The following is a 14,194-nucleotide window of genomic DNA, read 5'->3' as shown; positions in this document are numbered from 1 at the left end:
CAATAATCCTGTTACCCAAGTTTCAAAGCAACATAAAGTAAACTTAGTGACAAAATAGATATAAAACAAACGTAATGAACTAAAAACATTTGATTTATGAAGCCTGTAGTTACCTGAGGCCAATGCATTCTTAATAGACGCAATTAGGCATTCTTCTTTAATTATAATGACAGACTTCAAACAATCCAGAAAATCTGAAAAATATATAATTAAAGTTTTAATGAATATTGTCTCTTTTTTTAACAAAAATGTCTTTTAGTTATGAAAGGACAAAATCAGGTCTATGTGAAACTAAATTCAAAACTTCCAGATTTTTCTAATAAAATATTAAAAGTAGTATAAATGAGTGTGTCTGATGAGTAAACAATTTTTTTGGCTAATTAGTAACGAAGAGATTTTAAATTTTCATTAATGAAATGTGAAACAAAAGCTTCGGATGTCAATATGTATAGCTATTTCTTTTCGCAATTCTTCTTAAAATAAATCTCTTTTAAACCTGTTAACATAATCCAAAATAATGAAAGAAGTCATTTTTTGATGTGTTTGAATAATGTAGATCTAAAAAAGACTAGCACTAACAATGTGACAATAAACAGACATCGTATCGTAAGGATTTGCGATACTAAAACAAAGCACATTCTTCAGCGGGAGCAAAAAAGGAATTGAAGTAGAGAGCCAGATTGCGTAAGATAAGAAAAATATGTTGTGAGGTTGAGTGAAAACTTCAGGTTCTAATTTCTGCATGTTGTAAAACCTGGAGTTTATTGCGACACTATTTAAGTCCCGCATATTCATTATTAAATTTCCTTTTCCATGCATGCATAATAAAGGGAGTTCTTTCACCAAATTAGTGTTCCACTCCAATATTATGTCCCCAGCTGCTTCAGAGCCAGCCTAACGTTTGGATGATTCGAAAACCGGGTTGTGTATTGTATGCATGAATCAGAATGATTCGCAGGCTGTCAGCCCACTGCTCAACAACCACACCAAAGTTTGTGCTCGGAGAAAAAAAAGTATGATTAAATTGCCAGAATATGGAAAAATTTACTGTGTTTTTGGCACAATGGGAACATCAAAAAGCTCGGTCATTTTTTCAACGTGTTATGGTAATTATTTTAGTAAAAATAAATAAAATATTGTTTTATAATATGTGATGCAATTTGGTAAATGTAGTAAAATTTAGGAATTTTTAGTGATAGTTTAAAGCAAGGTATAAAAACCATTTATTCAATAAAATGTGTTTTTTTATACTTTACTAATTGTGTGGTAATAAGAACTATAATTTTGAAAACCAGAATTTCCGATACACTGTTACCATATGAGCGAGAAAACTACAAAATGAATGGCTTAAATACAGTATATTTTTATTTGTAGTAATAATATTATGGGTTTTTAACCATAAATGTCATTACCATACAGTGCCATGCATTTTACCACAATTTTTTCCAAGCGTTAAATTAAACCCAAAAATTTATCGTCAAAATAATTTTTTTAAGAAAAAAGTATTCCGTCTTTTCGGATTTTGAGTATTTTAGTACCTTATTGATTTGATAATGCTTTCGTTATCGGGCAAAAGTGATATCACATTTTTCAGATTTTTATGTTTTAGTTAAAAGAATGAAAAGTAATCCACGGTTTGAAACAATTTCTGACGGAAATAAAGAGGCAAAACGCAAAAGTGATTATTATAAGTACACTGTTAACAATAATGACTGAAGACTGAAATTGAATATCGGTACATTGCAAAAAATTCTGGATATAATTATAATAAGAAGTACCAAAACTCGGGATGCCAGAACTTTTTACTTTTTACGTTAAAGATTTACGGGTCAAAAAATCTAATGCAGCGTAATTTTTACGGTATTATTTACTGTAAATTACTGTAATTAAATATATATTACTGTAAAAATTACGCTATAAAATTTTACGGAAAAATAAATTTTGAAAGTATGCTACACTTTTTACTGTAATTTGGACTGAAATTTCTTATAGTGTACCTTAACTCTCAGGCTTTGACTTGTTGCTGGTTTTAACTTTAAATTTTTAAATTTTTTGAGCGCATGTAACTTTTTTGTATTACCACTTATTGGTTTTATTTTCATGAGTCCCTATTGATTCATGGTTTTAACTACCTTGATCACTTTGTACCCCTTTTGGCTTGTTATTGCTCTTTTAACTTGTCGTTGTTATATATTTTTAACTTTCCCTTTGTGGCTGTGTATTGCCAATGTTTTATTTCTTGTGAATGTTTTGGGTGCTTCTTATAGCGGCGAGGCACGGCCATAATAAGGGTCTGTAGACCTAATATAAGGATCTTTTGATTCGGCTGCCTCTTGCTCAAAACACAACCAGGTTTTACTTACTTTATCGCTATGCATTGTTCTTTATCTTTCTTGTGTATTCTAAATTTTGCATCTGATGGCCCTTTGCCATCTATCCACTTGATGTAAATTTTGTGTTTTTAATGCCTCTCCCGTATGCCCATAGATGGGCGGGTCGGGGACATACAATAAAAAGAAATTATAGTGTACCTTAAACCGCAATGCGAAGCAAATAGTTGTAGTTCTAATGAGGTATTAAACTGAACCATGTTTCCATTCAAGTTGTACCATACCATCATGTAACCAAAAATAAGATAAATGATAGCTTAACTCATCTTAGCACCATAGTATTTAGATTAAATATTCTAACTGTAGCAAATTTTAACGATGTTATAATTCAACAAGCTGAAGTTTTTTAATTGCGCATGTGCAGATTTAAAATTGTATCGACAAGACTCTTCTAAAACTGAAATGGTAACCAAAACTAAAAACTATGAACACATTCATTTATGATTCACCTATATTGCAAGATGTTCAATATTCTAAATTTAGAAAAGAAACTGACAACTGTTCATGCAATGATGAAGCGCAGTTAAAAAAATAAAAATTATAAATATTAAACTTTCAATTCGTACATTGCAGAATACATTTGAGATACACATTGAATTATGCTAACAGAATAGTTGAAAATTTCAAGGAAATGTAATGAGCTGAATGTCATTTTGGAATCAGAATTTTTAGAAAATCAACTATAGCACCAAAACACTGTTGAAAATGTTCTTTAGTCGGTTTCAAATCATTTTGCTTTAAGAATTTCCAAACATTGTTAATTGAGGCATGGTCTAAACAACGAAAATATCAAAATTTACCATGTGTCTGGCTCTATGGGAACGCAAAAGCATGGTCAATTGCTTTGGTTATAGCTTTTGGTAAAATTGACAATACAATAAGATTTTATTCCCATGCTATTTGATAGTAAACAGGGGAAATTTGATATCTTTACTATGATACCTTATGGCATAAAATCCATTTATTTTGTCAAATTTACTTTTTAGTTTTGTGAATTTCGCGAAATATGTGGTAATAAGAACTATATTGTTCTTCTTTCGAATCCCCATTTCTAGCCTAGCTTGACAAGGTCCATGAGTTTGCTCACCTTCAAAAAGTCTAAAACAAGTAAGGGTCTTTCTATAAGGTGTTGTTTTAAAAGACAGTCCAGTAGATGTTCAGGAGATGCCTGGGCCGAAGAGCACTTGGTACAGAGGGCAAAACACTTTTCTCCTCCAGAGTACCTCAGTGATTTCAGGTGTCCACAGCGGAGACGTGGAATGGTGGTTTGAAACAGAAGGTCTTTGTCAGCTGTCAAACAGCTACCCGGTCTGGTACCCTGGTACCAATTGTGACTGGGTGGAGTGAGCCATGCTGATTTATTTTTGGCTTTAGCAATGGAGAAGAGCTCTGAGGAGGTAAGAGACACTGGAGGCGCAGTTTCCTCAGCTGCACCTGCCTCGGCAAAACTATCTGCCATTTCATTGCCTGATATATCTACGTGTGAGGGTATCCATTGTACGTGAATTCGACAATGCTTGGAGAGGTTTAAAAGTTTATAAAGGGTGTTAGTGCTAGTATTGTCCGTCACTCTGTGCCAGCTAGACAAGTGCTAAACAGCGCCTTCTACTGTCGGTAAGGATCCAAATCTCTTTCGGAATTGAAAAAGACAGTATTGAGGCAAGTCCCTCATCAATGGCGATAAGCTCTCTCCTAAAAGCGGAACAGTGGTCGGGATTCCTTTTCTGGATCTTAATTTCGCTCATCTGAGTTTTGATGAATATCCCACTCCCGGTGTGATTGTCTTCGTTCTTGCTTCAATCTGTATATAATTGAACAGCCTCCGTTGGGATAGTGTAGATTTTATCAAGTGCTGCTTGTCCAAGAACAGCAGGGTGATCATTTTTCTTGTTGACAGCAACCGGGAGGTCGGTGTGGAAAGACACCTTGGAAAGACCTTCTGCAGGATCAATGCTCTGTTTGAGGAAGTGCTNAGTTGACCATATACATTTCAAAATCTAGTCTTGTTTTCTCAACTACATTTTTGTCTCAAATTTAAAGCCTAGCTTGAGCCTATGACTTTATTTATTGTACTTTATTTATTTATTTATTAATTTGCGAGTATATTTAACATATTATATTGTATGGTTTTCGAATGGGGGGGGGCGCTAAAAAGGTATTGTGCCCCGGGCGCGAGTTAAGCTCGCTACGCCACTGCCTCAAACAGTACAATATCTCCAGGACAGGAATAAGAACTATAATTTTAAGAACCAGAATTTTCTGTAAACCATTACTGTATGAACAGAAAAATCACCAAATGAATAGATTTAATCCTATATATTTTTGGTTTTTATTACCAGGATTATGGTTTTTACCAGAAATTTAATTACTATACAGTACCGTAATTTTAACAGACATATTTCTCCGTGCTTCATATTAGCTATTGAACATGATTTATTTTTACTCTGAGAAGACTGAGTCTTATTTTTACTTTGAGATATCTGAGATTTATTTTTATCCTGAAAAATCTGAGACTTATTTACAAGTTTATAAAATTTTTTAAATCATATTGATTTACAAAAATAAAGAATATGCATTCACAAGATATTTGTATCGCCGTTTCTAAACTATTCTTCAATCTATTGGACCCAAGATGGATAGTAAAGCGTTTCCTTTAAATTATTTTAATTCATAAATTTATTTAGCAACACAATTGGAATATGTTCTAAGGCGAAATGTAAATGTTTTGGCAGTCGCCAATTAAGGCTTTTGTGAAATACGAGAACTCATATGCCAAGATTCTAATAACGACTCAATAATGATTTAAGCTCACTATAAATTTCATAACAATTGAGAGATCATTTTAACAAGAGATGTAATCCTATTCAATAGAAAGATAGTTACAATTCATTTAAATGTAAATTTATTCTAAAGATTCATTTAATTTTCACCATACACAGAATAGTCAGAATTCTAGAATTATATTAAAATTGTTGCATTTGCATGACAAGCTGTTCAAGTTTAATTAAACTAAGTTACTAAGTTGAGAAACTAATTTTAACCATTGAACTCGATGATTTAAACTTTTCTACCATTTTTAATTAAAAAATATTTAAAAATGTAGTTAGATTTTATATTTTTAATTCATAGCGCAATAAATAAATGCAAAAAGTATAAGAAGAAAAAAGAGAAAAATTAAGAAAATTAAGAACTACTTTTATTTTCGGGCAAATCCTTGGTAACTAATAAATCAAAGTTCAATACTGCGGTAAGAACGTGGTATAAAACAAAATTTATAAACACGCAATATTTTTTTTTCACTTTATTTTAACAATTTTCATCTTCTATCCATCCAAAATTTACAATGATTTTAAACTTTTGAGACTCATTTTTAACAGAATTTTTACAGATCACAACATTTAACCCCCTAACGATTGGTTAATTTTCAAGAAAACGGTCATAAAAGTGCCTATTTTTAATCCCAGAAAATTATATGAAAAATATGTGTATGAACAAAATATTTATATATTCATTTTTAATTTCTTATTTGTTTTTACCTTGAAATTTTAAAAAATTAAATTTTTAGGAAAAACCAATAATAAGATATTGTTGGCAATAATAAGACTTAGTTGGTTTTGCAGCAAGCAAGGAAAATTTTAAAAATATGTGTTTTAAACATTAAAAAAGAATTTTATTAAACTTACGTATAAAATAAATAAAGGTTAGTAATTTTTTCTCGTGTGATAAATTTCAAAGCATGAGATACAGAGGCCAACGTCACAATCTGGACACTAGTACCGAGTTTCCTTCCTACGTCTCTTATTGTTTTCATCTCTTTTCTACAATTGTTTTCATCTCTTTTCTATAATTACCTTAAAAAAATCCTGGTACTGCCATCTGGTGTGTAAAATGAGAAATAAAGTGTTTTCCGGGCAAAAGAAATGAGTTAGTTTTATTCTTATTGGCGTGTTACTATTGAACACTCCAGCCTGAAAATTTCACGGGAGCGAGAAATAGAGGGCGAACCCCCCCCCCCTTGTCNAGGGCGCTGCGCGCGCCACGCACGCGCGATGGCTCTGAAACTTTATTAATTTGCATAATATCCTATAATTGACATTTGCTGCGAATTTCATTTGATTCTGATGATTCCTTCATGGTGTTGCATTTTCTACAAACAGCAGTTTATATATTCATTTTTAATTTCTTATTTGTTTTTACCTTGAAATTTTAAAAAATTAAATTTTTAGGAAAAACCAATAATAAGATATTGTTGGCAATAATAAGACTTAGTTGGTTTTGCAGCAAGCAAGGAAAATTTTAAAAATATGTGTTTTAAACATTAAAAAAGAATTTTATTAAACTTACGTATAATATAAATAAAGGTTAGTAATTTTTTCTCGTGGGATAAATTTCAAAGCATGAGATACAGAGGCCAACGTCACAATCTGGACACTAGTACCGAGTTTCCTTCCTACGTCTCTTATTGTTTTCATCTCTTTTCTACAATTACCTTAAAAAAATCCTGGTACTGCCATCTGGTGTGTAAAATGAGAAATAAAGTGTTTTCCGGGCAAAAGAAATTAATTAGTTTTATTCTTATTGCCGTGTTACTATTGAACACTCCAGCCTGAAAATTTCACGGGAGCGAGAAGGAAGGGGTCGATATAAAAATAAATTTTAATGAACAAAAATTTGTTGAAAGCATTTTATTACGGATATAATCAAAGAGTTTTTCACGTCACATACTTTTCGATTTGTAGCTATACTAAATGTGTGCTTAACCTATTGAGACAGACACAGTCCAAAAACAAAGTCCAAAAATTATTATTTTTCTTGAGAACATAAATTATATTTTTTAATACTTTGAATCTTTCGGGTTGATATAAGATATTTCGATGTTTATGCTTTCTTCACAAAAAACATAATTAAAATATACGTGAAAGGCATTGGTGTAATACTTGTTTCCCGTTTACAATAATGTTTTCTTAATATTATGGCTTGAGCTTAGCATTGTTTTTTTATTTATTGTACGTGCAAGTACTTAAAGCATTTCAGTCGGTAAAGGTGAAGAGTGGAAGGTTGTTTGTTCAATCCCGGCAGCTGATTAAAAAACAGGCGTGTATGCGAGTCAAATACGTAAATGGATCAAATATAAACGATACTTTTTTAATAGCAGCCATTATTCTCATTGTGATTGCATCAATAGAACTTTATCTAGAGTCTAAAACTGTTTGACAGTGCACTTATCAGTATGTATAGCACTTATCAGTAACTTGAAGTATGAACGAACTTATACATTTGCACAATGCTTAATAATGCTTAATAGCTTAATAATAGCTTAATAATAGCTAATAAAGTATTCACAAATGTTTTTTATAGAACTCACAGGGTGTTGTGTACATCAATTTCTTCCATGAACGATGAACAATTAACGCAAGTTAATATTATTGCAAACTTTTAGAGAAAGTCAAAGCAGTCCTAAAGACGGGGCATGCTGAACCGCAAAGTGCTCTGGACAATGCGACACTTCATCAAGCCACAGTAACACAACAAAAGTTACAAACATTCATTACTCTGAGAACCATCTGAACATCCTCCATATGATATTGTGGACCTGGCACCTTCTGACTACCATTTGTTGGGACCCCACGAAAAAGCTTACGGGGAAGAAAGATTTTCAACCAATGAAAAGGTAAAAGATTTTAGGCTCAACTGTTTCATTACACGGTTGACTTCCTTTGATGCCATCGGAATTTTAAAAAAAACTTCCAAACTGTTAGAAAAAGTGTGAAGTTCACGGAAATGATTTAGAAAAATAACATTTTTGTAATTCTTGAAAGCAGGATTTTAATATTTAGTCATTAAAAAAATCTCATTTATATTTCATCCACTCTTGTATTATTAAACGACATTAAATCTCTCGTGGATGATCATACCTCATCATAAAAAAAAATAATAAAGTCATTTTCAAATTTTTCTGCAGTTGCTGATTTACAAAAGCAAATTCAACTTTAACTTTTGATTCAGATTATTAAGTAAGCTACTCTTCATTAAAAACAAAAATGTATTGAAGGTATAATTCATTTCATCCTTTCACCCGTCTTCTCTCTGCATTACATAACAACTGATTTCATAGGATGTATACTTATAACCAAACTTCTTAGTTTTCCCAAACAACTCCAACTTTGCCACCTGAGCCTCTTTTTATTTATGTATCAATATAAGTTTTACTCGAATGTTAAGGCTGGAAACCAAGAATCTTGATTATGCCCAAATCTATATTTCTCGCTTCTCAATTCAGTTTTTCAAAAATAGAGTTGTTCTTCAAGTGTTTCATTCTGCAGCTTTGGAATAGTTAGTCGATAAAACAACCTATCTGCATTAATCGAGCACCGAAAACTCTAGAAAGAAATAGGCGTCATTTCTTTTTTTCAGTGACATTATTTGTAATGCTATCTAATTTAGGGAGAGAGGTTGTGTTATATAAATTGCTATACTTTTCTTAAATATTTCTTACCAACAAAATTCAACTATCTAACTGGCAAAGAATTCAAACGCTTTCCAATTGAAGAAAGAAAGAAGGATACCTTTTATTAACTTTTAATTTCAATCACCCCTTTTGTACAATTTGAAATGAATCAAGTTATACATTTCTTTAAATAAATCAAGTTGTATATCTAACTTAAAAGAAACAATTTTATTTTTATCTTTATAATTAATCAAACCATTATATGAATTATTTTATTTATGTATCTTTAAATTTATTAAGATTATTTAAGGGAATTAATTTTTTTAATTAATGAAATTTCCTAAAAAGAATCAATTTTCTTTTAATAAATTAATTTTAGAAAACCTTCCAGTGTAATCAGATTTTTTTTAAAAACTGAACACTATAAAACTTTTTAATCAATAGTTCTTTACTTTCGTATTACTTTAAATGAATAAAGTTCTATAAATCTAAAAGACTAAAATACACTTAATTGCAATTCGATGAATCACGCTTTGAAGCTTCATTCTATATGAAGTTTTGAAGCATCATATGAATCAAGCTTTGATAGTCTAGATCAACAAAATTAAATAAACTTTTAATGCAACCATGTCTCCTATATTTTTGATTAAAATCAAACTTTTTTTAAAAAAAATCGTTTGATATCAATAGTATCTATTTTTTTAAAAAAAATCTTAAACTTTATAAAGCTGTATGCGCAACCTAACTGTTTAATTAAATATTTCAATAAATGAAAGTCCATTTCCGAAAACCAATTTCTGAACTTTTACATATAATGATCTTTACTTATTGATAATTTAAAAAACCATTACTTCATACACTCAAATTACTATGCATTGAAGTACAAAAACATTTTTTTAATAAAATTTTATTTTTCATACGAATAAACAAGTATAATTATCAAACACTTTTTATGTGAAAGATTTTTTTCCAGAAAAAGATAAGAAGTTATTACTGAACAATAAATTACTCTTTAGATTTTAAATGACATACATCTAAATTAAAAAAGTGCAATTAAATTTATCTCCGGAAACTTTAATGAAAAATGAGGTCAGCATTCAGAAAAACTTTTCTTTTCGTTGAAGAAAGATTTTAACAAAAACCTTAAAAAATGAAATGATTACTATATTTTGTTACATAAAACACGAATGTTTAGTCTAGAAGTTAAATTACTTTTGTCAAATTCCAAAAAATCTTTTCTATTTACACAGGTAAAGTTAATCTTACTTTTCATACGTCAGAAAATCTCAGTTTTAATTATATGCTTTTTAAAGCAGTTTAATTTTGAGACGACAACTTCAGTAAAAGAATGAATGTTTCTAAACTCTTAAGAAAGGTTTTTAAATATAAATTAACTCACTTTTCAAGTGTTTCTTATTCATGAAGAAAATAGTATTTGAATAAGTTTTAAATATTCCTGTTCTTACTCTTGATCTTGCATTTCATTCTATTTTTCTTTAAAAAAGATATTTTTATATGCAAATAAACAAAAAAAATTCTTTCTCAGGTAGGGATAGCCTTTTCGATAGGCCGTTGGTTTCAAGAGGTTGTGGGTTCTTTCAAAGCCGGTTGAAGACTTTCCGTGCAGTTAATGGTGACTGGAGCATGTTAAACCTATCGGGTCGCAAAGTTCTCCCATGTTCCCATAATCATACCTCTGTGGATACTGAATTGGAGATTGATCGTTCTCTGATTCAAGGTCAAAATTACAATCTGTGAATCAATGAACCGATCTATGAATGATCTATAAACGGGCTGTGAAGTGCGTGTGTGTGGCTGACATCGTCACCAAGTACAGGCCTGTTGGTATTGGCAAGTGGTATTAGAAACAGCAACAAAAGCAAGATTTTTTATCGAAAGGAATATAGATTATATATTATATAAAAACTTCTAAAAGCAGAAGTTAATTATTTATTAAGTGTCTTATCTATAGTAAAACTTAGTAAGTAACTAGATATTTTATTTTATCATAATTGATTAACCGACGTAGAATTTTTTAAACAGAAAACAAAGAATTCTATAAATATCTTTGTGAGACACTTCATAATTTAACTCGCATTCTCATCACAAAAAGTGAAAACATTTAACAGCTTATACATAGGTAAAGCTGCACTGTAAAAAATTCCAGAACAAATTATTGTATAAAGTACCGGTACTTTGAGTGCAGCAGCCATAAAATCCAATTTTAACTTAAAATATATTACCGTAATTTTTACATTAATATTTAAATAATTAGAGTGATTAAGTGATTTTGCGGTAACTATTACTGAAAAAATTGCGGTATATCAGATTTTTTTTGTTCCGTTACATGTTCAGGTAAAAATGGTACCTGCACTCTGAGTGCCGGTACTTTTTAGCGTAGTTTTTAATACTGTAGTAAGAGGAATATGAAGTTATTTCAGCCTCACAAAACAAACAATTCATTAAACAATGAAACAGCTATTGGAGCTCGCTCCAATTCCTTTAACTTTTGAAAAGTACACAATTTCTTAAATGTCGAATTTTCAAACTCTCTAGTTCATAAATTTCACGCAATGTCATTATTTTTTACTTAATATTTTCATCAATATCGAATCTCTCTATCAGAACTATCGGAACAGTCTATTAGCAATACAAACTACGACAAAAAAAAAATTTCAATCTTAATAATACCAAAGAAATTTTCGAAACTTAGGTAATATTCTTACAGAATCTGGTTTGATCTTTCTGATAAAAAGAAGTAACCATCAAATTAACAATTTCTAAATATATATTTCTAATAAATTTTTATTATGATAAAAAAAATGTAATAGAAAATACTATCGGTGTGAAAATATTTGTATGAAAAGGAAAATTTTGTTAACAAAACATTTTAATTCAATTGTTTGTTTTTAACAAAGCGAGAAAAGTTGAAAAGCTCTTCTCTTAAGATTAAAACTGATTCAACTTCTTTTGTTTTTATTAGAATGCTATCGTCAGAACATTTTACAGCGAGTTTTAAAAAACTCCAAGTCACGGAGCTAACCCAATATATGCAAAATCAGAATATTTTCTTTCTCTGATAAATTGTATGACTTCCTGCTTCAAAAATTCTAAATGCATACCTGAATTTATTGCGTTTCTGAAGAATAATATGAAATCTCTGCCGTCAAATAATCACTTTTAACTCAGAAGACACTATTTTTTTTAGCTATTCGACGAAAGTTATTCAAGCCTTCTACATTAGATAAGTTTTGCAAAGTCACTGCAACACCGCAGTGTCAAAAAATGTGAAAAATTAAGTATTATTCAATGATTTTCGTCCATGGGGAAAATTCTCAAAAAACGGGTAATTAATGAAAAATTTAAGAATTTTTGATTAAAAAATATTTAAGGTATTTGTCCGTTTCGTAACCCTGTTAATTCCTTATATCTCAGTAGTATTTACAATTTAGACGTTAAGTTTTGCTTCAGTTTAAGGGCATTCAAACTATACACTGTAAAACATTTCTGATAAAATTACGTTAAACAGTATTGGCAAAATGAATGAAAGTGTGTTTTATTGTAAAGTTCATTTTTACCTTAAAAAATTTATGGAACAGAATTAATCCAATAAACTCCGATTTTTACTGAATCAATGTAACTAAATAAATATTACTGCAAAAATTATGGTATAAGATACAGGCACCTTGAATTTCGGCATTTTTAACAGTCGTTTTATCACGAATTTCTAACAGTGTAACTCTCTTATTTTTCTCGGAGAAACATTTTCGAAAAATAACCTTATAGAGGAAAATGATTGACAATGATACTTTAAATTACGAAATTATGATAAACATAATTTTATCAAGAATTTATTAATTTCATTAACACTGCTGTCATCGCCAAAAGCATTAAAGGAATTAAGTAGTCGGAACTAGAAATAGAACCTAAATTTGTAATAATGAGACGTTTGTTTTCGTTGAACCTTTAAAATAATGAAACTTTTTACCGCTATTGAACAAACGTTATTTTTAATGAAAAATATACAAAAACGTAGATTTTTCGAAGTCTGTCGGCAAATGTTGATTGAAAAAACGGAATTTTGTAAAACTATTCTTTCAGTTCGAAACATTTATCAAAATTACAGTTTGAAATAGCATAAAATATTCATATTTAACTTAAAATACCTAATGGAGAATACTAACTTTTATTACAGAATAGCGTTTAACTTAACAGAAAACTTAAATTCATAAAAGCACGAGCTTTTTTTTACTTTATATTAGAAGCCTGTTTTTATTTAACACCTTCAATGAATGATATGCAAAACTTTGTTTCGTTTTACACCGATACTCAAATCAGACTAGCTATAATTAACTAGTTTTCACAAACTTTGAAGTACTCCATTTTTACAAAAAAAAACATTTCACGCAAAATCACAAGGATATGATTAACATAATTTAATCAACAAGGATAAATTTGATTTAGTAATTCTAGAGATTTTCTTTTGGTGTTTTGTTTAGTTTGGACACTTTTAAAATAAAATTCCTTTTCCCTTTTTACTATTTTGTGAAATAAACTTTAGTTACAGGAGTCAGTAATAATCCAAAATGTAGACAGAATTGTTAAAAAAAAATACGAATTTTATTGAAGTGAGATGTTTTCAATTATGACTACTATATATAGAGCATGATATATTAAAATATACAACAATAATAATATTGTGTTCGTAATAAATTAAGAGTATTTCTTTGCAGTAAGTTTACATCAAAGACTTGTTTAAAACAAATGACAAAATTTAAAACAATGAATAACGCTATCAGAATATTCCATTTCGTTTTTCACTCATCCCGCTAGAGCAGTTCGTCGTAGAATGTTCTAATGTTGACAGGGACCTTCCTCGTGCTTTATACTAAGTATGCCAAGTTTCATCGCTTTCTGTCGGATGATTTAGGAGCCTATAAAGGACATATATATATATATATATATATATATATATATATATATATATATATATATATATATATATATATATATATATATATATATATATATATATATATATATATATATATATATATATATATATATATATATATATATATATATATATATATATATATATATATATATATATATATATATATATATATATATATATATATATATATATATATATATATATATATATATATATATATATATATATATATATATATATATATATATATATATATATATATATATATATATATATATATATATATATATATATATATATATATATATATATATATATATATATATATATATATATATATATATATATATATATATATATATATATATATATATATATATATATATATATATATATATA

This window comes from Parasteatoda tepidariorum, chromosome 4 (genome assembly GCF_043381705.1).
Source record: "Parasteatoda tepidariorum isolate YZ-2023 chromosome 4, CAS_Ptep_4.0, whole genome shotgun sequence".
Classification (NCBI taxonomy): domain Eukaryota; kingdom Metazoa; phylum Arthropoda; class Arachnida; order Araneae; family Theridiidae; genus Parasteatoda; species Parasteatoda tepidariorum.
Note: the sequence above shows the minus strand (reverse complement) of the source record.